The sequence below is a fragment of the Netta rufina genome (genome assembly GCF_964035555.1).
Source record: "Netta rufina genome assembly, chromosome: 2".
NCBI lineage: Eukaryota > Metazoa > Chordata > Aves > Anseriformes > Anatidae > Netta > Netta rufina.
Window position 1 is genome coordinate 2,632,114 of NC_140124.1, and position 25,522 is coordinate 2,657,635.

Sequence of the window (25,522 nt, forward strand, 5' to 3'; positions counted from 1 at the left end):
TGGCTACTGGTTGACTGCATCAGTGTTTGCGATAGAATGAAATACTATATGTTGGAGGGCCTCAGAATTATCAGGGTATTTAATCATGGACTGGGCACTTCTCTGATGTATTTATGTGTATTACCATCAGAGGGTCACTTAGGTGACACACTAAGATAATAGAAAGAAAGAGGACTTGGAACTTGAGGAAATATATCTTCTTGTTCAAGTTTTAAATGTACTGAACTTCTTGGGAAATACCAGTAGCCAACTAATGCACCTCTGGATGACTAATCTGCATTTTAGAGTGTGAATATTTTGATTTGGGTCCTCTGTGGGTATAAGTTGGAGGTACCCATGTGACATTGATATAGACCAGATGAGAATTTGGCTTAGTTGTACTGAAAGGTGGGTCAGAAATCCACATGAGAAATCCACATGAGCTCAGATTATTTGGAGACTTCTATTTCCCAAGTCCAAATATACTATAAAAACAGCCCCTCCTGCAGAATTGTCCTGTTTCCAGATCCCCCAGAAAACCTGCAGTGGTAAAGGTTTTGAGAAGTCTAAAATCAAAAGGTGATTTAGTTAAACTTAAAAAAAAAAAACTTGTTTTTGTTCTAGGGAGGTTTGAAAAAGGATTCTTGAAGCAATGCTGACATTTCCCCATTGTTTTCATTCCCCAGGTCTTAATACAGATTATTGTTTCTTCTTTTCTAAATTTTCAGATATTTCTCCCCTTCATTACTTTAAATTTAATATAGTGATTAATTTCACTTCTAATTTCTTTTTTTTTTTTTTTTGGTAGTAAAATCTCAATAAATCCAAAATTCAGGAAGCTAAATACCTTGATAACTACTTGCAGAACATTTTCAATAGTAATATTAATAAGGTTATAACATTTTTATTAAAATAAGTTTTTCTCGTGATCCCTCAAACACCTTCCTTCTGCCAATAGCTACACCTATTTTCTTTAAAATCAGCTTGAAGACTGGAACAAGAATCCTCCCTTCAAACTGCCACCAAGGGGGAAGACAAAAAGCAGATGGTACGTTTCATAACCTTGCTGATCCCCACACACATTTCAGACATAGGCTGGCATTCATCTGCCCTATTTTTATACATCTAGAATCTAGACATCTGAATCTAAACTAGTCAACCTCAGTCAATGTAACAGTCAGTACAAAAATTGCAGATTTCAAAGTTTATGTGACTGTCCATCCCAGACTGCATTTTTCTTTGGGGGCGTGGACTAGATGATCTTTCAAGGTCTCTACCAATCCCTAATATTCTGTGTGAATCTGTGATTCTCTCCACTTATGCACACCTCCAGTGTGGGTAAACGAGACTGAAAAGTGTGAAAAAAGGAGGAGTAAACCCAATCACAAGGTGTTTGTCATCTTCTGTTTCTCCATTCACAGCAAAACAGATTAAAAATAAAAATAATAATAATAAATCCAATTTAACCTCTTTTCTTGAAATAGATCAGGAAGGAAACAATATAATGGAAATTAATTACACCCCATATGCAAAAGCCGTACATGGTCCTGCATAATATTTACGTGATCCTTTCTCCAAGGAAGAATTTCCCCTTGAGTGGGTCAACTCTCAGATAACCACATCAAAAATGACCGTGCTAAAATTTATTGTTCATCTGTTTCCTTCTACATCAAGCATCTTCCTGGCTGACCAGAAGTCCCACCATGGCTCATCTCATGTCTGGAGGGTAGCTGTTCCTCTGAACAAACCTCTTTAAGGACTTGGTCTGAGAGATGTCCTCATGCCTTGCCTGATAGCTGTGAAATTTAGTGGAAGAGCTTACTGCCTTCAAGAGAATGACCAGAGGACACGATCCTGATATACCAAAAGTGTAGTCTTTGGATCTGCCATAGGAAAAGAAAGAGAGCTGTGTTCAGCTCCCACACCAACATGGAAGATTAAAAACTGCAGTCCAAGCACCAGACTTGGATAAAAGGAAGGTGAAGAAATTATTTATGTGCCCTTTCAGTTCAGGGTGTAGCTGTGCAGGGAAAAGTAGGAAAGGTTTATCTACAGCAGGAAAAAGGAGGCTGAATCTGTAACGTAATGTTTAGAGAATTCACCTGAACATCTGCAACAAGGATTTGCCTCCCCTTGGCTTCCATTGTAAACAATTCAGCAGTGTCAGCTCATAATGTTTGTGTCATACTGACCAAAAATTTATTGATTTAAGACAGATAAAAGTTCCAACATATTATCTGTCTATCTGTCTTTAAAATGCTGAATCATTAGTTTTTTAATGGGAAGTAACTATTTCTTCTTTTTTGAAACTTGCACTCTCCATTGAAAAATAAAAATAAAAAAGGAGAAAAAAAAAAAAAAGAGAATGGAAAATGTAACTGTATTACTAGGTACTGCTCTGCCAGATTCTCACTTGGCCTGGATCAGTATACCTCTGTTGACCTCAATAATAATTTAACTCGAGGGCAAGCAAAGAACTTGGTGTTCAGTCATAGAGTGGTTGTGGCTAATCTGCTGAACAAATCAGACAAGACCAACAAGATACTTCATAAATTCACAGCACCTCATGGCCAATACCTCAATGTCAATCAGTGGCACAACAATCTAATTGGAAGATTGTATTATTATTGTTGTTGTTGTTATTTTTGAAGGCTTTGGCTTTTTTCCATGGGCTTTTGCCAGGTTGCTCAATAGTGTCACTGGCATCAAACTGAAGCTATTTTTCCCAATATGAGCATGAGATGGAAATTAAGCTAATTTCAGAAAAACAAAACAAAACAAAACAACAACAACAACAACAACAACAAAAACTCCTTTAAAGGAGGCACATGGTTTTCAGTAGAGGCAGGTTAGCACTCACCTTATTAATGAGAAGTGCAAACGTTTTACCAACATCCCTTATTTGTGTCCCCAGACATCCTCTGACTGAGAGCACACTGCTACTCCACAGCATAAATGAATTTTGTGCAGTTTTGCCCTCTCCCAGTCCTCAGTGGCTGTTTGTGAAGGTACCTGTAAACTCTCCAGTTCTTTACGAATTAAAGCTTACAGAAAGTTTTTCCATATCCGTCTATGATTTTCCATACCCAGATGCAATTTCCAACAAAGAGGGGAAAAGGTATCTCCATCTACATAGCTAAGCACCTTCAAGGCACCATTGCAATATTGCTCTTGGATACATGGGAAAAAAGTAGCATCACTCCCTAATCCAGCCCAGTCTTGCCATGGTTTCCATGCCTCCCCTGGGGGAATGCTGGCTGTGTAGGATTGCGATGTGGTACAGACTGTGCAGGAAACTACTAGTAAGCATTACACTTCAAGCCTGCAATTTTCTGCTCTTTGCTTCATAATGAAATATTTAATCTTCTGTTGTTTTGTAGGGTGGATTTTTTTTTTTTTTTCGGGGGGGTGGGGGAGTGACAGGCAAGGAAGCAGTGAAATTGCATTGCTTTCCCTATTGTAGCTGAGCTTTTTGTTTTACTGTGCTGTTGTTACAGCTCTGAAATACAGTGGAAGAAGGAACAGGAGGCACAGCGATGAGAAGGAAGAGAAGGAAGAAAAATATTTCTATACTGATGTTGATTAACTGATATGCAGAGGAAAGAGAGAGAAAGAAAAGGGAACACATTAACAAATCTCTATTTAAATCCTAACTTACAAGTGAAAATGTGTTGGCTCCTTCTAAATCCCTGTGGAGATTTTGAGACATTGAAGCCAGCAGACACCCTATGATCATCTAACCTGACCTTTCTTAACTCGGTCTAGAAACTTTACCCAGTGATTCCTGGAATGGAAGGAATTATCCCCACTATGTGAGTACATTTCTAAGATGCAGCTTAATAAACTGATTATGGGTATCATATTGCCTGTGATAGCAGAGCGCTGGATGTCATGGACCGGTTCCTGTGTTCCTCTGGAGGAATGTTACCAATGACTTGTGGTTGAGCTAATGCACATTTATCCCTTCTTCCTGCAACTGCTACTAATTCTGACATTGCTGACAGAGCTGCCTCGTCCTAGCATGCATAGGGAGATTCATAGTCATATGAATCATAGCACAGAGGGAGAGCTATATTGCAAAAATGTTTCAGTTCATTCCTGAATTGATTGGGTCAAGATGGACTGATTTTTTCTGCTGTCAAAGTTAAATCTGCAACTACAGGAGTGTAGCATTCTGTGTTGCAGACCACTTAGACACTGTGTTGCCATACTTTGGGTAGCAAAGGATTGGCATTGCTGGCCATTCTGGTGCATTTTAAAGAAAGTAATCTTCCTTCCTGATGGCCCAAAGACACAGGTAGTCAGACACATATCCTAAAACGACACTCACTTGCAAGCCACCAAGGACAAAGGTGCATCAGAAGGCATAACCTTCATTCCACATAGCAGTTTTACAGTAGGGCAAGAGAAACCCCTCCATCTCGTATGTTCTACCCACTGATTCCTGGTAACAAAGAACATTTTGTAAGACAATGACAGGTCCACTTTCCATTAAGATTTTTTTTTCTGCTGCCCTGAAATTTCATCTGGAGGGGAAAAGGAAAATTTGACCATTTAGCCAGGACTTCCCACCAGAACACAGCAGCTTCAGAATGTCCATTCCCAGGGCAAAGAAGCCCCAGGTTGGCTGCATGGGAAAAGGAAGATTAATGTAGCCTGGATATGGTGGCTTCATGGGAAATATTTCGTACATTTCTGTACTTGTGCACAGAAACTATGTTAATGTGAATTGAGTTGAACTGGAATTAAATGGACAGGCTCTGGTTCTTTTGTCTTGAGGTACAATTTTCATCTCCTGGATTCCACATGGTGTTTGTGTTTCCTTGTTGAAAACTGAAGGATAGCATAAAGTTAGATGATTCTACCAGCTACATTTTCTAACTGGCTGCAGTTAGAAAATGTAGCTGGTCATACCTGAGCAAGGAAAGTAAGGATTATCTTTAGCTTGGGACTGCCTGAAATAGTTGCTGCAACTGTTGGAATTAGGGCATATCCTGTCTGGGAAATGTCACAGATCTCATACTGTTAGCAGCAGTGGGCCACCATGGGAAAGCCAGGGCTGTTATTCATGTTTCAGTCTCCACAGAGTTTAGTGGTCCAAACAAAACTCAAAGTTGCAAAAGCTTGGAACATCGTGAAAATATAGTTATCTGGAATTGGTATAAGAATCTTCCATGGCAGTTACTGGCATCACTTGAAGAACCTTGGAAGATAGGTCTCTCCTTCTCAGGATGCAGGAAGCATTGTTGGGATGGCTTTTCTGAAGGTATTTTGCTTCTGCACTTCCCTTCACAGTCTGTAACAAAGCCACATCCTGAAAACAATGGACACGGAGCAGGAGATTGGAATCTGACACTGGAACTGCTGAACACTTGACACTAAAAATGTTAGCATCCCACCCATGTGCTAATGGAGACTCACTGCAACTGCTACTAGTGAGGGTATTCAGACATTTGAGAACAGGAAAAGCATGGAGGTTGAGGCTGGAACAGATGCTGCCTAGGAGTGAGGAACCTGTAATCAAGTCCTCCATGGGGTACAGACACGCAGCAGGACAAGAATAGTTTCATCACAGAATAAAGTTTGGCCTTCAATGGGATATTGAGTTCTGTAAAATATAATGTCTGTTCTCGAGGAAGGGAAAAATGGGCTTTAGTGGATTCAGTGCAGCTCTTTGGATTTCAGATCTGAGGGCTCAGGCTCGGTGTTTCTGAACATCTCTCAGCAAGCTAAAGTGGTTCATAGCAGCTCTATAGGAGGAACAAGACTTCCCCATTTCCTAAAGAAAGTTTTCTGACAGCACAAATCAGGTGTACTCTGAGTTGGTTGCCATACACAAGTCTTACAAGTCTTACCTTAGCAGTGCAGCAGACACATCTGGAGGGCTTAAAATTACATTTGGTTCTTAAAGGTGCACTCTAAGTCCTCTCTGAGGGCTCACTCTAAGCCTTGCAAAATAGAGCTGCTGCAATTGGGTGGTCTCTGACCACAGGTGCACTTCTAATTAAAATGCAATGTGAAAAATCAGGGGAAAGACCTGTAACAGGGAGCAAGGGGCTTGCTAAGGAGCCTTTTTTTTTATGGCAGCTTTACAGAATTAAGGCAGGTAGGAGTTTGGAGTAGGTGGTGTTCATAGGAAATAAGTTATTTTGACTTCTTACTAAAGTATAAGATGCTCATTCACAAGAGACTTCTCTCCCTTTTGTAATTTTGTTGATTACTCCTCACTCTACTGCTTCATTTTGTCCTATTTCAAAGCAAACTAGATACAAGAAAATGAATAACAGATAATGTGGTCCCCTTAACTTAAAACTTTGTCACTTTGAATTCACCTGCTTAATTAAATGTGTTTCCTGATTCCTTTGTTTGGTATGCTCAAGGAGCTTCTCCAGCATGAGGCCTCTCCAGATCTTATTACATGACGCAGGATGTCCCTGGGAATATTACAGGGGAGGAAAAAAAAAAAAAAGGCTGGGAATATGCCTGCAGGAAAAAGATTTAGGTGCCACATTTAATGGCATTTTGACTACTGCACATTTTCCCAACCAAGCTCTAATTGTCACTCCAGAAGTTGCAGGTCTCCCAGTAAATCTATGTCAAAGATACTTCAGAGCGTCTTAGTAGATGAGAAATACCTATGTGTGAGCAGCTGAACTGCATTATGAATTTATATACTTTTTTGCTACTTCAGCAAAAATGGAACATATATTAACATTTATCTCCAATATTTTATCATCAGTATGTCCTAGAAACCTGAATACTGCTAGTACAAACAATAACCTTTATTGCTACGATATCTTGATTTATTTTCAAGCACAAGCCAGATGCTCACTTTTCTATTCACCAGGTTATCTTCATTGTTTGAGGAGAGAAATATTACTGCCCAACTTTTTCTACTGGAAGTCTAGAAACTTCAGATGCTAACCATGTAATCATTTAAATTTTAACTAGTCAGTCTTGGCATTCTTCTTAATCCTTGGAAAGAAAACAGCACCTCCAGAAAGGAGGGAACACCCTTTACAGATGTGTCTTCCATCCCATATACTATCAAATGAACCTCAGTTGACCAGCTAAGATGAACAGTTAAGTCAGATGAGATGAATCCCATATTTAGTATACAAGTCCCAAAAGAAATTGAGGATGTGTTTAATTTTAAATGATATCCACATATTGAGATGAACATTTGTGGAGATATTGGCTTTTGACCATTTCCTCATTTAAGCAACACTGTTTTTCATCATTCTCCTACAATAACTTCTTAAGTCTCCCAAATTAGGAAAGATTTTATACTCATATTTCTTCCCAAGTTGCCACTTTTAACTGGCCAGAGAAGACCAGTTCATGTTGATTTTTCTTAACAATTACCAGTTTCTTGTCAGTATTGGCAGCTGCCAGTCTCACATCTATTTAATGCCAGGCCTGTTCTATGAGAATTGTCTCTAATTCTGGTTAGAGGTATATATAGTGTGGGGAAAAAAAAAATATATATATATATATATATATAAATATATATGAGAATATCTTAAGATCTTATTACTCAAAAGCATTTAACTGAGAGTTCACAGTGTGCACCAATAACTTTTTATTAGTCACATTGCTTTCTTGGGTGTTCTTCATATGTCATGGTTACAAGAGGATTTTCTAGAGGAAGGAGATAATCAATAATCTGGATTTTTTTGTATTGCTGTTACTACAGTGGGAAACTAAAGTTCCTCCATACTGGAATTCAATCTCTGGAAGAAGGGAAGAAATAAGAAGAAAATAATTATAATAAAATAATAAAAAGATACATATAGAAGTTAATAACATTTTTAGAGTAAGAAGAACAGATATCTCAAGCACAGATGGAAGCTAGTGACATTTTTATGTTTCTTTTGTGAAATGCTATTATGTGTGTGCAAATGAAATCCAGTATGTTACCCATTAGTATTTAAAGACATTCTAGGTCCAGCAAGGAATGCCTGTCTGGACTCACAGCAGTATCAACAGGGACTGCATACTTCTGAGGTGGATTCCCTCAAAGATAATATTCAGTAGAAAATTCTGGTGATCAGATCCTCAACCTGTGGGAATCAGAAGTTTTTCCACCTGCCCAAAGCTGAGTTTCCATTGTCTATTCCTACCAGATCATAGAACATTGGCAGCTAAATTTATTATGGCTTTAGAACAGGAGATAGCTTTTGTTCAAATAATTCCAACATTTTATCCTCTCCCCAAATGGGGTGTATTCCCTAAACCAAAAGTAATGTTGCTCAATACTACCTGTGTGGTGCAGCTGTTCCTTACACATGGATATCATTTAAGCAAAGACTCTGGATCGTGTCCTGAGCTTCAGGTCACTCCGGTGAGGAATAGGTGGAGAGAGCTTTATCTGGGAAAGCTTAGAGAGAAGAGCAGTAACTTAAATATGTCCCTAGCTGCCGTGCTGTTCAGAGGCTGAGATGTAAGAGGGCCTGTCAGTCTAGAAAAGATGGATTAGTGAGCTCATGTAAGTGAAGTTGCATAATAAATGCAATTTATCCCTGGATCCACAATTTGCATGGGGCTGACCCTCCAGGACTGCCTGTCTTTCAGCACAGTGCATCAATACACACACATACCACTGTAGATAATGCATTTAGGTGTCAAGGGGTTGTGGTCAATCAATCACTCCTTTGGCCACCACCTCTCTTCCCCTTCCCTCCAGGGGGGCAGTGTTCAGGGCTTTATTCTTTCCAGTCATCATTTATTTCTTTTGAAAGAACAAGCCCTCTTTGTCTGGGGCTCCTTCAAGTTGCACTAGATGGGAGGGGTGGGGGGATTCTCTCACACGGTCTCTGAGGCAAACCCCACAGCTGATTTCTGAGTACACCACGTACCATGGTGTCACAAAGATACCACAAACAGAGAAAAGTCATGCAGCCGTGTGTTATGGGAGCTGGCCCCAGATTCATGCCAAGATTCTGGATTTCCTGGCGCTCTAAAGCTCTTTGGACCATGGGGATTATACATTGCACAAGGTATCAGATGCCAAACACTGACTTTTAAAAAAGCACATGGGAAACAAATCAAAATGACCTTTTTTTAAAAAGGGATCCTATAGATATGTTTTAAACAATAACAGAGCAGGAAACTTTGCCTTATTAGACATTTACCCAGCTTATCTGCCTGCTGGCATTCCTCAAGTGCACTTGAACACATGCTGGGCCATCTAGGTCTGGGATCCTCTCCGATTTCACAAACCAAGCAGGGTCAGCCCAGGGCAGAGGTTGGATAGGATTCCTCTTAGTGAAAACCCGTCTGTCCATCAAAAATGGTGCTATTCCCTCAATTGGCAATGAACTTCTTTTTCAGTCAAATGTTACCACAGTGCTGGGAAAAGCTGGAGGTGTTCCTCTGAAAAATGGGTCAAATCTGTGGCCTTCTGACTGCCCATCCATTAAAGACTCAGTCCATTTTGGACACCACTGGGAGTATTCTGCACAACCTGGCCAAATTTATTTGTAACTTACCTGCCACCACTCTACAATGTCCTTGACAAATTAAAATCTAGACCCAGTATCCATCTCTGTCTTCCCTCTGCTAGAGAGCAGATACAGTATCAAGAGAGTTCCTGGCGAGTAAAACTTTTGCATGCTTTCAGCATATGAGTAGTGCTATCAAATTCCACAGCAGAGCTTAAAATGGGCATTTGTGGAAATGTCCACACAGACATTTCAGGATTTAAACTGTATTCAGTGGGCTTTAAGTTACATAAATATATGTCTGTGCTGTAGAAAGCTACCTGATCTTATAACCCTCATGTCTCCTTAGCTCTCAGTGGAAAAAGGTCTTCTTAGGACAAGATCTGTATAATTTGGTAACTACATCCACTTTATGAAGATTAAAATGTGGAGAAGTTTTTGAATGAATTCAGTAAATTTATGCCAGATTGATTCTGGGGTTCAGTGAACTGTAGCATTATTTGTTTGCTGCTAGGAGTCCTGAAGCCAGTTTTAGCATATCTTCAGAGGTAGCATCAGGTTTGGGGCTGATAAATGCTTTAAACCAGCACAGTGCACAAAGGAATCAGCCTTGTTCATCCCTCAGCCCATGCCACTACCTCTCTCCAACATCACCAGAAGAACTCTCCATCCCAAAAGCTAGTTTTTCTCAGAACATGAAAAAGAATTAACTACTCATTCTAGTTTTAAGTGAGTAAAACTCAGACTGGGTGAGAGTAGAAATAAAAAGAGTTGTAAACAAGTCTCTCCACCTGCCCTTTCTGGATCCACTTGCCTGATGAGTTCCTATGCATGAGCTTGCTTTCAGTCCAGCAACTCTCAGAGGAAGCCTGAATGGCAAACATGTCTGCACTGTCCCCTTTGGCACCCTCAGAAATTTGTGTTTGTCAAGCTGGAAAGCTTCACCCTTGTGCTCACAGCTATTCTCAGCCAGGTCTCCGCTCTTTCCTGCAGTCTCCATACTGTCCTTATCCGTATCTCATCCTCGCCTTGCCCTTCATAAATGCCTTTTTCATAGGGGTGACCTTACTGCTGTCAGAAAGGTTAGAATTTCCATTTCCTCTATTTGGCCCAAAGGGTAGCATCTGATACAAGACAAACAAGCAGTCTTGTCTCCTGCTGTTCAGTTGCAGTTATTTTAAAGAGCATAAGTTATAACATGTCTATAGTTCATTTTTTTATTTTTTATTTAAAAAAAAAAAAAGAGAGAGAGAGAAAATAATAATAATAATAATAATAATTCAGTTAGCCTATCTCCTTAGCTGGACTTATCCTTGGGCTGTTGTCTTCAATTAAGAGAGTACATGTAATAAAGAGAAAGTAATATGCAGTTGATAGGAGACATGGTTGCAGGCACTATGACTTGGTTCAGCCCATGCTGCAGTTGTTCTGTATTCCGGACTAAAAATTTGTGATTTTGTTCAATCAAAACATTGAGAGATGAAAATTGTAGTAGTGTAGTAAAATGGTTTACAAACAAGATCCAAAATCCTTTTGGAGGAGGGGGGTTTATTTAGCTAAGCACTCTTTAACATCTGATGCCTGATATCTTGTTTTCATGTCTTCCTTAGAAGAATGTAGACTGTGAAGTCTGGGGTTTCATTTGGAACATCACCACCAAGAAGAGTCAAGGTTATTAAGTCAGCTCAAGCCATCTGAGTACAAGTATCACTCACACAGGACTACTCCACAGTGTTGTAGACCAAACACAAAATCAAGGTCCAGATTCTCCTTTCCTGTTGGACACAGGCAGAAACCCCATAGAATCAGTACAAATTCAGGAAGGCAAATTACTATTGATAGCTTTAGCTGCAGTTGGATTAGCAAGAGTGAAATTATGATAATGCCTTCAAATACCTGAATTCTTGCAGCATTAGCAAGTGAGAGGAAGGCTGTTATAGCAGTGCTGTGCTTTATGAAAGACTATGCATCCTTGATAGAGAGTGCAGGGAAGGGCAGAGGTCTGGGGCATGGAGGGGATGTGGGAAGCCAGATGAAAAGTTTTATTAGGTGATTATTAAACTATTCTGCAGTGCCAAGCGCAGCACAAGGCTGCCAGCTTGTCTCACTGCAAAACCAAAATTAAAATAATGAGAGGGGCCCTAATCATGGAGTGTCTAATGGCTGATTTTCTATCTGTGCTGGCTGACAAGCGTCACCACCCTCATCAGTCTGAGAAACTCAGAGGTGGCAGAGAAGTTTCCCCCAAAGGCAATGCTGTCATCTCACTGCAGTGCCCTTCATAGATACATGCTCCTAATCTGATAATGAAAAGTGTGATGATAACCCAAGCTATCTAGCAGTCAATGGTACCAGAGACTGAATCCTTTCCCAGTGCATGGAGAGAAGATGGGGCTATCTTTTGACCACCTACTTGTAGAGCCTGATTCTTTTGTGATGACTTCTTCATTCCATAGATCCAGGGGCAGCATCTAGGAGACTTGAGAGTGAGTGGTCTGAGTTATTCATCACCGCCATGTAATGAAATACCATCTGGGGCATCCTCAATTATTTTAGTCACCTTAATGGGTGCCTTAATAGGTGGTCTGAGTATAAACTATTCTTCATGCATGGGATACAGAAGTCTGCCATGGGAAAGAAAGTTTTCTCCTATGGGGTGGGAGTGGACACTTTCCATTGTCCCCTCACATCAGTCCTCAGCAGAGGTAGTCAGGGTGTTGTCAGGAGCATCAGTTATAAACATGGGTTGAAAATGTCTGAATCTAGACCTAGTGGCCACTGCAAATAGCATGTGGATGTTGAGTAAAAGATTCAGATTCAGCAAAGTGTTTTATCACAGATTTTGAATCTGGCTTTGGTTACTTTATCACAAGCATGTGTTTGGCAGTGGTTTGTCAAAGAAAGGCCCAAGACAGGAAAACGTGCTGTGACTTGGCAGCAATGCAGCCCAGCAGACTGATTCTGAGACACACACGGGCTGGATAGGTCCACACCATCGACCTGGGCACATTGTATGGATCAGGGTAAGGAATTCATCAACAGGAATGGATCACATCTCTTGACAGTTCTGGCACAAGGTTCCCTTTATCTGATACCGTCAACCTCATTATTCCTTATGTTGCAAACAGTGTAATTTAAAATAACCCGGGCAATACAGGCCTGCTTACATCCCATATCTCCCATTTTAGCCGAACATTTTCACTCTTGCAGGAGGTTTCATCAATGCCTAGCTTTCATTCAGCTCCACCTCCACGTCTTCCCATTACTGTGTTTCGAGCTGTGAAGGTTGCTATCTGCCGTCACCATTCCGGGTTGGCACAGAGGAGGCTATGCTGGACTTCCATGACCTATGATGTTGTCCACCCATCTGAACGCAAGTGTTCTGTGGGATGTGTTAGCTGGCTTTAGGATCTGGACGCAGAATTTCGTGCCTAGAACTAGCGGTTCTGGGAATTCTCCAAGAGACGAAAGGGAGGAATATATAGTGCCGAGCGGAAAGGCAGTGCTGTTCTTAAAGAACTGTGTGGGGCTGACGTAATGTTCTGTGCTGTGATATTCCCAGTAGGAACATATGACTTTGGGTCACAGGTTTGCGGGTAGCCATCTTGTTAACGTAATGGCATCTCAGAGCAATCCAGCCTCCGTTTTTCCACTGCGTGTGCATATGCACATCCATGTGGTTTCGGCTGCAAGTACAGAATCAATAGGGCTGGTGTTGTCTTTTATAAAATCCATGCTTTGTCTTGGTCCCTTCCCAGTAAACTATTGGCTCACCATTAGTGGATCTGGTAAGCTTCTCCTGCACAATTAGTAGCTGGACGGCTGTGTGGGGTGGATGGAGAAAGAGACCTCAGGGCGTCAGAACTTGCAAATCCCACAGCAAGTTCCTATCTACTCCCACTCCTGCAGGAACACCATGGCAACCAGCTATAACTGTGCAAATTGGCTGCAAAGTACTTTTCTTCAGTCAGTAACACAATACTTTTTCCTTCTCCAGACATCCAATATACACTAGCACCCCTCAAACACCCCTTACCAGCTTTCAGTGTGATAAGCAACCGATTTGGCTAAGGCTTCCATTTTCAGGTTCTGAAGCTGTTGCTGGTCTTGGAGGAGATGTTAAATGTGGCTCTCCCCTACCAGATTATTCACGCAAAACACCACCACCTCGCCTCTTGGCCACTAAAATCTAAGTGATGTAAGATCAGCTGTTAAGCTAGCAAGTCCTGTTGACTTGCCTACTATGCTCAAGAAGCCTTTTCTTCATTGAAGGTAATTCTTCTGCTGAGCTTTAGAGCAGGAAAAGTCAGGGTTGGCAGGTGATTTGGACCTTTTCCGAGGAACCATAATGCTGCAGATCCATTTCCACTGCAATTCAGACTTGATTTCTCACCACCGGATTAAAAAAAAAAAAAAAGTGCCAAATATGCTATGTCTCAGTAAAACACATCAGAAGTTGCTAATCTCCTTTCTGCTGCTACTATTCTACATTCTCCATGTAAATACTGGGATCCTCTTTATTTCAGAATATAAGGTGTTTGGTCTTAAACTAATATTTACAGTCCACTGTAGATAGAGGACATATTGATGCTCTGCCTGTCTGTTTTCTCCACCAGGAAGCCCTTGTGGGCTTGGTGGCTGGCATGCCCTCATTCAGACATACACTTTCCTATCTTTCACAATCCTTCAGCTTGTATTGCAACTTGTAGCACAGAAGTACAGTGAGCTCCTGTGTAAAATGAGGACTCATTTGGAAAAAAAAAAAAAATGTACAATTTTGTCTTTGGAAGCTTCCAAAAACAGTGCAAGGGAAAAAAGGAGGTGAATAAATGAGACACAGTGGGGTGAAGTGGTTTGTTTAAGGACACAGTCTCTGTTTCCTCTTCTTGCTCAGATCGTCAAGGTGGTTGAGATGATTTGTTACTTCCAGTACTTTTTTGGAATTAGAGGAGCAAAAGAACAAAACCACAGCAAATACTAAGAGCATGATGCAGAGAGGTTCAGGATTTGCACAGGAAGGTAAGGGTATTGATGAACACATGATGCTCAAAGGCTTTGATTTAGGGAGACAGAAAGGGAGGAGAGATGGATAACTCCAATTATCTCAGAGTAACGTATAAAGCCAAATGGGAACAGCAAAGACATAGAAAAGAAAAGGAAGAAAGACATAGTAAGAGCAGCATAGGTGGAGAAGTTATTGTCTTTGAACAGCAACAGCGTGCCTCCAAAAACAAACAAACAAACAAACAACAAAAAAAAAGTTTTATATATATACGCATACATGTATATAATGAAAAATCATAACAAAAATCATGTCAGCAGCAAAAAGTTGGCACGAACCACTGCCTGCATGGAGTGGTGCTGGGCTGCACAAGAAAAGCTGCTTATCAAGCTGCTTATTACTTTACTCGGCCCTCAGATTTGAGTCCCTCACTCCTACTTACAGCAGCCTTTCCCTCATATGCAGGGGCGACATTCCCAGGACTCTTTTTTTCTTTTTTTGTCCTGGCTCATTGATGCTTCATTTTGAATACAGAACTGGTGCACGTACGCCAGATTAGGAAGGTCCTGAGATGAGTAGACTCACCTTTCTTCATTGCCAAAGTCCAAATAGAATCAAAATAAATAAGACAAGGAAAATCAAGTGGTTTTAGTGCAAAGTCCCTGAACTGGGACTCCTGGTATGATACTGGGAAGATTTGTACCACACAGACTGAATTTCCCTGTGCCTCACTCCTTGACTCAAACAGAAGGGATAAATACGTTTCTATTTGCTTGGATAGCAAGTTTTGTTTGTGGCTAAGCTCCTCAGTGTTCCCTTGGTCACAACTTTTGCCTTTCCAAGAGGCAGCATTCATTTGGTTGTGTTCAGGGACAGCAACCATTTTATTCTTCGGACAGCCACCCAGGAGAGGAGTATCACACACTGCTCTCCTCCTTGTGCTTTCGTTCATTCTTGTTCATTCCTCTCAGATAAAGTAACGTTTACTTAAGACTGGAAAATCTTACTTTATGAACCTTTTACTTCATGGCTTGGGCTCGACTCAGCTGAAAAATTAGAGGCCACATCCTCACGTAGTATAAAACGGGAATGGGGCCAGTTTCCACCAGAGGAGAATCCAACCTCTCCTGGCAAGAACAATGCTGCTCGGGGAGACCAGTGAGGGTTAACGGGCCGTCATGCTTCACTTTTAACATCATCTCCAACAAAAGGAGAACACAGGAGACATAGAAAGGGAGCAAGAGATTTTCTGAGGGAGCATAAATATAATTGCAGTCACAGGCCGGTATTTTCCATGGTTTGCAGTGGAGTCATTCACAAGCCTCAGACATCAATAAATGAACCTTTAACTTGCCTCCTAGCTCTGTTATCCGTTCCACACAGTGCTTTAATTAGTTGGTGCCTAAGAAGCATTTTGGACATTGAAGTCTGTCACCCCTTAAGCTGTCTGCCTGACTCTTCGTTTCATGAACAAGATACACACAACCTCGCCTAGCCAATGGCAGGCCGGTCACACAAGTATTATGTTTTTCCTCTTGCTGTCTACTGTTTCACCACTGTAGGAATTACACAGCCAAGAGCACAGTAGGAATAATGGTTCTATTCATTTCCCCCTGGGACTAATTCTTACAGATGGCAAGCACTGAGATGGGGCAAATTAGCTTCTTATTTCATTTGGAGGCTTAAAGTTATAAGCTCATTGTGTTGTTGTTTATGGGGTAGCAGGATGGTGCAACCCTGTACATTGCTACTAGAAGGAAAGGAGGCAAATCCTGTACCAACAGTGGTGAGGGGATACGAAAGGGGATGCTAGGAGGACCCTGTCACTGCTGAGCCCATACCAGCCCCGTGCTTGGGTCTGCAGCCAGAGGAAAGCTTTCTGGCTCCCTGGGCTCCAAGTCAGGTGCTGATATGAACAGGAGGCTTAGCAGTGCTGCAGTTTAGGAGCATGGCTGAGGCAGTTTGGGAAATTAGGATTGGAGCTTTTGTGAGTGTTTCTGGAGAGAAATAGTAGGGAGGGAAAAAAAGAAGGGAAAAAAAAAAAAAAAAAAAAAACAATTTCAACAAACAGGCTTGACTGCTGTTAAATTACATGGAAATGTGCTACAGATGAAAAATTTGGAGATCCTTGTTTACCCAAAAGGATCAACAAACAGACAAGCGCATGAATGTTTTCTTTCACAGTCATTTTCCTCTTGAGACACATAAGAGAGTAGTTAGGAAATCAGCAGAAGATCCTTGCTAAGGGAAGGCCACCTTTTTCCCTTTGGTAATCACTGTGTGGTTGTGATCACCCACTCAGCTATTGCCATGTGCGCTACTCTACCTTTACCAGATGGCATTTCCAGACAAGGTTGGGCCTTCATGTACATTGCCATTTCTCTAATTTTCCAAGCAGAAAATAGATGGATATATCCTCAGAGTGAATCAGCATCTCTGGAGATTTCAGTTTATACCAGTCACTAATCTGCCCATAACGTAGCTTTTTATGGGAGCTTTCATCGTCAAAGTCTCTCCTCATGAGTAGTAATGTACCATGAGCAGTAATAGAGCACGTTGGATGGGATTATATTTGCTTGCAAAAATTCTGCATTTGTGTCTTAGACAGAAATTGTCAGTAGAAGGAGTAACCATCATTCATCAGAGACATTTTTTGTCTCTGATCAGAGACAGAATCAGAGCTGTTTTCCTGTATCTGCTGGCCAAGAAAAAAGGGTGAGTTTCTGCAGTGTCTTCTCAGGCAATCATATGGGATGTTTAAACTCTCCTCAAGAGTCCTAAGCAGGCTGGGTTCAGCCTCACATCAGGCTAGTTATTAGTACTGACTTGAGTTGTGCCAGTGATGCAGTGTCAAATACATGACAGGTTTGAGCCTGAACTTCCCCGTCCTCTTTAGTCTTTATCAGTACTGTAATGTACTCTGGGAAGTTTCAGTGTTTCAGCTAAGCTTGCATTCCAGCTAAAGCTGCATTTCAGCAATTGCTGAAGCTGAAATGCTTATGACTATTTCAACTCCTTTCCATCTAGAGACTTATCAAGAACATTATTCTCATGTCCTGATTTATTACCTCTCTTACCTTTCCATCTCTCCAAAAAAGTCACCTCTGCTCTTACTCTGCGTTATTCTTTCTTTGTCTATTTTCTTGCTAGTTAATTATCTCTTTCCTAAGACATCTCTTTTCCATAAGATACATGATACAACACTCCAGAGTCATCAGACACCAATCCCTTTTTCCACAGCATGGAATATCCCAAATATTCCATGTTCTGGAGAACAAGTCCTATGAGGAGCGGCTGAGGGAGCTGGGCTTGTTCAGCCTGGAGAAGAGGAGGCTCAGGGGCGACCTTATCGCTCTTTATAGGTACCTCAAGGGAGGCTGCAGCGAGGTGGGGGTTGGCCTGTTCTCCCACGTGCCTGGTGACAGGACGAGGGGGAATGGGCTTAAGTTGAGCCAGGGGAGTTTTAGGTTAGATGTTAGGAAGAACTTCTTCACTGAAAGGGTTGTGAGGCATTGGAACAGGCTGCCCAGGGAAGTGGTGGAGTCACCATCCCTGGAAGTCTTCAAAAGACGTTTAGATGTAGAGCTTAGGGAAATGGTTTAGTGGGGACTGCTAGCGTTAGGTCAGAGGTTGGACTCGATGATCTTGAGGTCTCTTCCAACCTAGAAATTCTGTGATTCTGTGATTCTGTGAAAAGGTACAAAATTGTATTCAGATATGATCACATGGAAGTTAGTTTTCAGTTTCTTCGCTCTCACAATCCCACATTGAAACTAAGTCCTTATTTAGCTGTTCTTCAGGATGTGTCTTTCTGATACAGTGCAGAAGAAGTCCACCCAGGTAGCAAGCCATGTTTAGAATATCCTCTTGCTTCTGGTCCCTTAAGTCCTGGTCCCTTAAGACCAGGATTTCCATATTCCACAACTATGTGTAGCTCTAATCCTTCTCCATACCCTTTGACCTTCGTTTGTATATCTTCTCTGGGTAGTGTTGTAACACTAAGTAAAATCTTACTTCCTACTGAATATTTTATCCTTAGAATGGATTAGTTGCTAGCCTTGACTCTACTACTTTATGCTGCTGAAAGAAAGACCTCATAGGTTCAATATCATCAGTATTTACAGAAACACATAACCATGTAATGGTTGAGGTTGGAAGGTACCTCTAGAGATGACCTAGTCCAAGCCCACTGCCAAGCAGGGTCACCTAGAGCAGGTTGTACAGGGTCATATCCAAATGGGTTGTGAATACCTCTAGAGGAGACTCCACAGCCTCTCTGAGCAACCTGTTCCAGTGCTCTGTCACCCTCAGAGTAAAGTATTTTCTTATATTCAGCTGCAGTTTCCTGTGTTCCAGTTTGTGTCTGTTGCCTCTTGTCCTGGCACTGGGCTCCACTGAAAAGAGTCTGGCCCATCCTCTTGATACCCTCCCTTCAGATATTGATACACATTGATAAGATCCCTCCCCTCGACTAGCCACAGGCCTTCAACTGGGCTGTGCCACTGAGGACAACGCTCTGAGCTCTGCTATCCAGCCAGTTCTCAACCCTCACTGTCCACTCATCTTACATAAGGCTTCTATTACGCGCACATGGCAAAAGTGCACATTCTTAGGTCATGCGATGTAATTTCCACTCCATAGTTAATGAGGTTTTGATGGTCACCATAAGGAGAAAAGTGGCATATGTCTTGTCTGAATCTGAGCTGTTGCTACATCTGCATGAAAACATGAACTTTTATTTATAAAATAGTTCATAATGTTCAAAAAGGAAATCATTGCCAATCATATCAAAATAATCTAAAAAAAAATACTTTATTTTTGGTGGGAGAGGGCATAACAATTTGGATTAAAATCAAAAGTTTTCAAATGTACTATAATAATTTAAAACATTATAATGACTATCATGACATACAAAGAAATCTTCAAAATAAAAGGTCATGATAGTGTGAAAAGTGGTAGTTCTCTTTTCTGAAAAGATTAAGACAGAACACTTCCATCCTACAAAATGCTACATTTGCATATGCACAGATTCACACATATGTTTGCAAATTGCAACCTGCAAAAACCCACCTTTTTTTTAAAAAAAGTTTTATTTGTGAAAAAAATAATGTATTTTCAAGACAGAAACAGTCTGTTCAGAAAGTTTCAGAAAGCTTCCAGCCACAAGGGAGTGCACTAGTAGAAAATAATCCTGTTTGTTCTGTAAAGCCACCATAAGGTGATGTTCTAGATGGTTTAAACCACCCCAAAACTCAAGTTACTGTGCACTAACTATGGAGGATTAAAGTAATGTGAGGCAACATTTTTTCCATAGCTTTTTGTTTGTTTGTTTGTTTTATATGGATTCATCACCAGTACCTTGGCCTTAGAGAAAAGGGGGGCCTACCTGTTCCTTAACCCCATGGTTTTGTTGGCTCTACTATACAAGTGGGATGCATTTTTTGAGCAATCTGGAGCTCAGCAGCAGTCATGCTATGGGTCTCCCAATTGCCTGTTTCCTGCCATGGCAGGTTGGAGCCTCAGTGCAATTTGTCCTTGGCTCTGCAGAGCAAAGCTTCTCTCCCTTGTAGGACAACCGCCTCCATTTTCTTTCTAGACAGATAAATAAATAAATTAGTTAAAAAACACACACTGATTGTATTGAATCACAAAACCAACATAGTGCTGCGGTGGAAATTCCTTCCTCCCCCCTGGCTTTCTGTCTTCACTCGGAGCCAGTGGTTACTGGAACCACAAAGCCCTGTGTTTTGGCGGGCCAAGTCTTCGCCTGGGTCCACCACCACTCATTCCCAAGCCCTTAAGGGGAAAGCCCAGGCTAGCAAAGCCATACAAACACACTGATGAAAGCCCACGTCAGCAATGTATGTGTACAGACCTCCCTACCTTGCTGGATTAATGATTTTGTGGCAGACTCACTGCCGGTTTTACAAGCATAGACTCGAGGCAGGAAAGGGGAGGAGGGGAAGGCTGAGAGAGGAGGCATCGAAGTTTAATGACAAAATCACGGTTGGCTTTGCCAGGACATTTCATTATATAAGTTGAGTGGTAAGATCGTTTCCTACGCCCCTGTGACCAAAAGAATGCAGGGAGCACGCGGCTTGAACCAGCCAGTGAAACGGATAGCTTACCGAGTCAAGGAGCAAGCGTAGGCTGTCCCAGCCACTGCAGAGCAGAAATGCAGCCTCGCCAGTGAATGAATGAGCTGCTCCAGGGTTTCTCTAACTCCAGTCCAGCGGATTAAACAATTCACTCCAGAGTTTACAAGGGAAAGCCTGAGTAAGCCAGCCAAAGGCAGAGTGCAGTAAGCATGCAAGGAGTTCAACTCAGGATTCTTTATTAAAGGAATAGAAATGAACAACAATAAAGTTAAATTCCAGCAGCTGAGAAGCAAAAGGTTCCATGTTTCTACAGTCTCCAGGCTGACGGGCTTGTAATGCAATGCTGCTGCTTTCAATGTTATTTCTCTTTCCCAAATCCATTCCCCCATCACACACACACACATAAAGACACACTCATCCTTCTCCTCCTTTTGCACACTGAGATCTCTGGAGCTAAATTGGCTTTATTACCTATACCTGCACTGCCCATTGTTCCTTAGCTCACCAGAATTGCAAACAACAAATGATAAAGTAAATAATAAGAGTGATCAATACCTATTTTCCTCCTCATAGCAAGAAAAGAGACACATTAGCAATTAATTCTGCAGCAGTACCTCCACAGATAGCATCCACCACACTTGGAATATACCCTTTTCAAAGACCAACACAGTGGTCAACAAGTTCCTACAAGTAACTTTGAACTAATCACTGCAGAAACTTGAAAAGCAGCCTAAAAGTTAAGCTCCAGTCTGAAAGTGAATGCTTCTCATCTCTCCTGCTAGTTTGCATCAAGTTTGCAAGATTTATGGGACCTGTAAAACAGACAGCATAGCAGATTCTGGATGTATAAACCACTGTTTAGTTGTTTCTGGTATCAAAAATAAAATATAAGTATCTTTTGCAGATAGCTCCCCCAAAGCTCCTATGCCTAATTACAGCCTTGAAACAGCACCAAACTCCCTGCATCTCTCCTCTTAGTTTCCCTCTGATTAGAGTAGTAATCACCTGTAATTCTGGTTTTGTGATGTCCATTCTAGGAGCTTAGTTCTCCATATACCTAATATAGAGGGAAGCAAGGTGCATCTCACCTGCAATGGGTGCTTTTCAGTTTTCAATTTCCAGATGTTTCATCATGCTGTATTGCAACATCTCTGCTCGTTTTGGGAAATACAACCTCACAGCAACAGGGCAATCAGCAAAGATTGCAGGGTAAATCAGTGGGTTTTATTAGATTGGAGACACAGAGCTGGGGAAAAATACAGATACAGAAAAGCAAATAAGACAAGTTCCTAGGAAGGCAAGCCCTTCTTTACGCATAAAACAAAACTAGCAAGTTTGTGCTTGAGTCTTTAACTATACTTCACTTGAGCAGCTGGTTGGCAGCCAAAATGTTGAAGAGAAGTGTTTGGCATTGTGTCATGAGCCATTAGCTGTTCATGGGTGATGGGGCAGGAGCAAGAAAACAGGGTTCCTGCTCTTGATATAAAGTTAGGATTAACAAAGCAGAGACATCTTTTTTTAGGTAGTCATACATTCACTGACATTCCCTTCTGTTTGCATATGCATCACTAAAAAAAATAATATAGATATTAACTAGGGTATACAAAGCCATTTCTGAGATTTTGAGAAGCTTAGATCTCAAAATAATTTCTATCCTATCTGTCATATCTTGGAGTCACAACAGTCCCCATACTCTTTTAGTTAAGTCTGGGTGTGCTAGCTTAATAGAAGGTAACCCAGTGTCATTTCGTACAGGCTTCCAAAAGTGCTAAAACTAAGATGAGGTTATATAATTGTATTTTTCCTTCTTATTCACAGGGTTGCTTATCTATGTCAGGTTATTAGGTTTTCTCACCGCTTTTGCTGCTTTATTCACAAATACTCCTAAAGGTTTTCAGCCGGAACATACCTCCCTACTATGAACAGAGATAGTTGTGCAGAAAAGATACCACCAATCCAGGACTGCTGGTTATTCATCTTGTTTAGACATAGAACACAGGATTTCATTTAGACTCCACTGTCTCAGACATTTGGACCTGCCTTTGTTGAGTAAGGAATTATTGACCAGAACACATAAGTGCTGAGCAGTTCTTTACAAAACGTGCTCTGAATTTTATATTCCCCCTACTCTGACCCCAGAGATGGGGAGAACTATTTCTGGCAGAATAACCTCTGAGGCCAGACAGCATTCCTGACACTATAAACTCATTCTGGCCTGCTGAACCCTACCTTTCAACCTGTTTCAGTCCAAGAATTATTATTATTATTATGACTGTTCATTCATAGTGAAACCATTAACATCTTCTGTGCTGGCATTATAACTGTGTTTGTAACACTTCCTTTAATCTCAGAATACTTTGAGTTAAAAGGATAGCGGCAATAAGCGTTCTCAAATGTTCAGGGGAATCCAAAAAGGAATGGAAATGCACAGATCATGGAATGACCCTTCAGAGATGGTGCGGAGTCCCCAGAAACCCAGTGACAAATGATTTTCTGTTGCCCAATTCACTCTGCATTAGTAAGAGGTGCTGTGCTATACAGTACCAGCTATGAATGGGCATGCATGAAAAAAAATAACATATATATATATATATAGGCAGTTTGGGTGGACTTCTTCTATCCAAATATGGATAATCTTTTTTTCTGTGAGTTTATACTCTAAAAATTACACCTAATCCCAGCATATTTCATCCCTCCCAGGAAAGCAACCTCAGCCCAGAGTACTTCAGAAGCCTTTATTTTATATTACTGCTACAATTTCATGGATAATCCCAGCCAACATTAAAGTCATGCTTTGTCAGCTGTCATATAAATGTTAAAGTTAAGTGCACTGCAGTATTTCTGTCCTTCAAGAAAGTCCTGGCTTTCCTGAAGTTGTTTTATTCCAAAAATGAAATAGAGGACATTTTGAACCTTTTCACAGAACATTAATTCTAAAAAGCTTGCTTTTACTCAAAACAAAATATTTTATTAATACTGAAGATGTAACATTGCATTTCAGTTCAGTAAAGCTAGTTGCAATGCCAGTTTTCACATCAAGTGAGAATTTAACTGTTCCTTTGTTGGTATATTCTGAAAATCCAAATGCTTCTTTCTCTCCCTTGAGTCAAGTTCATGCCCCAGTGATTCACCCACTCACCTGTTTTACATGTACTTGGTTTTCAGGTGGAGAAAAGCACTTTAATTTCCAGAGAAAGCAAATGACCCAGTGGGGAGACCATTTCCAATCTGAGGTAGAAATGCAGCTTAATATGTTGTCAAAGATGATTTGAAACAGATCTCTCTGTGCCAGCTGATAAAATTGAAATGTTCTGCCTTGAGCTGAGGCACCTCAGGTTGGAAGTTGACATTTTAACCATTTCCCATGAAAAACACACTTCTTAGAGCAAAGTAAAGAGGAGGAGGAGAGAGAGAAAGAAATGTCAATATTTGAGTCCTGCACTGAAGCATTTATAGAAGTATCGATATGAGATGACACAATGGTGTATGTGACCTCAGAGTCAGAACCAAGAGGACAGGGTAGGGCTCCTGGGCATGACTTGGCCGATGCCCAGTGGTTTGGCTTCAGTGCCCCAGCTCCTGCAGTAGACTGCCAGGCATCTCAGTCATGGCTTGCAGAAATTCATCTAACCGCATCATGATGCGCACAACCTGTGGTCACTACAAAGTAGTTGTATGTTTAGCTTCTCAGCCTGCCCTTTGTACTGAGTGACAAAAAGGATGAGGTGCATGGTAAGCAGATATCCTTGTTTGATTTATCTTAAGCCGATAACTTATTCCACTTATGCTATAGCATCGAGGTTTAAAAAAGAGATGACCCAGCTGACCTCCAGTGACATCCACCCAGCCCCTCTCCCTGTTGGCTCTTGTCAAAGTCCTGCCCGTCAAGCACTTGCAGAATTTCAGCCTCGGCAATCTCAGTATCACAGGCAGCAAGAGTTTGTATACAAAGCTGTCACCACCCTCATGAGTGGGTGGATTTTCCAGCTCATCTGTAACCTGAGTGGCACTTCAGCCCTGGGATCTTTCTTCCTAGTGTCAACAGCACGCAGCGCTGTGCTATCCCGTTACACATTATCTTCGATCAAGTTGATGGGCAGAAGGGAACAGAGCCAGGAGTAATTGTGACAGGCTGGGTGTTTTTACAGGCACAATAGTTAATGGGCTGGTTAATGTAAAGGATTAGCCCCTTCATCCCCAGGACATATGAGAGGGGAGGAAGGGGGTGGTGCTACTCAGAAAACCCTAGTAAGAATTGCCGTGATCAGCTTGTAATGAGATAGAAGCAAATCAGAACAATCCTTAGTAATATCTTTTTGCTGACACAAGGGCAGGTATTCTGGGTCCCTGATGCTCACGGATACACAGCACCCGGCTTGAAAAACAGAATCTTGCTGTCTCTTCCCTGAAGCAAAACTCACAAATGGCAACACAGACGCTCTGTGCCTTCAGCCAGGGAATGAGAGGGAGGGAAGGGGAAAGCTCTCAGCTGCACTGTGAGGAAATCAGGTCTCCTCTCCTGAAAACTCCTCTGGGCAGGCATTGCAGAGCATTATGTCTCTGTCGGGGGGTTCAATAAGCAGTTGCCCAGAGGTATCGCTGCATTCTGGAGCTGTCTGTGTGTACAGTGGACATTTGCCACATTGCCTAAGTCGGCAAAGCCCATAGAGCCGACCCTGAGGCTCCAGTCTCTCCCTGCTGTATCCAACGTATATTACAGCAGCATTATCCAGAGGAGTCCATCAAGTGCTATTGTATCACCACTAAGTGCCCAAGCTTATAGGATTTATGACCATATGCTCATATGGCTTATGCATGGTGAAGTTTAGAAACCCTTCTCCCAAATTCTTCAGGCATGCTCAAACCTCCTGCCTGACGGCTGGATCATCTTACAGTACAAAGACTGTCCCATCGAGACACTCTCCAGAAAAGCTGCTAAGCATCAGAAGTAAAGGGACCGCAGTCGGCAGGAATCTGGGAGGAGTTTGGGCTGGCTTGAT

At 41.5% G+C, this 25,522-nt stretch overlaps 1 long non-coding RNA gene across 3 annotated transcripts in view; it reads right to left on the reverse strand.

The window, feature by feature from the left end:
- The window catches only part of LOC311222504, a 34,205-nt gene extending 10,272 nt beyond the window's left edge, over positions 1–23,933 (reverse strand). The window contains exons 1-5 of one of the 3 annotated variants that reach the window (XR_014619356.1): positions 23,662–23,933; positions 21,611–21,768; positions 20,553–20,755; positions 19,811–20,016; positions 7,566–7,712 (exon numbers count right to left, since the gene is read on the reverse strand). This is a non-coding gene — a long non-coding RNA (uncharacterized lncRNA). Of the gene's footprint in view, positions 1–7,565; positions 7,713–14,667; positions 20,017–20,552; positions 20,756–21,610; positions 21,769–23,661 lie in introns of those variants that run through there. The other 2 variants (XR_014619355.1, XR_014619357.1) reach the window with 2 other exon arrangements.
- Between the last annotated feature and the right edge of the window lie 1,589 nt (positions 23,934–25,522).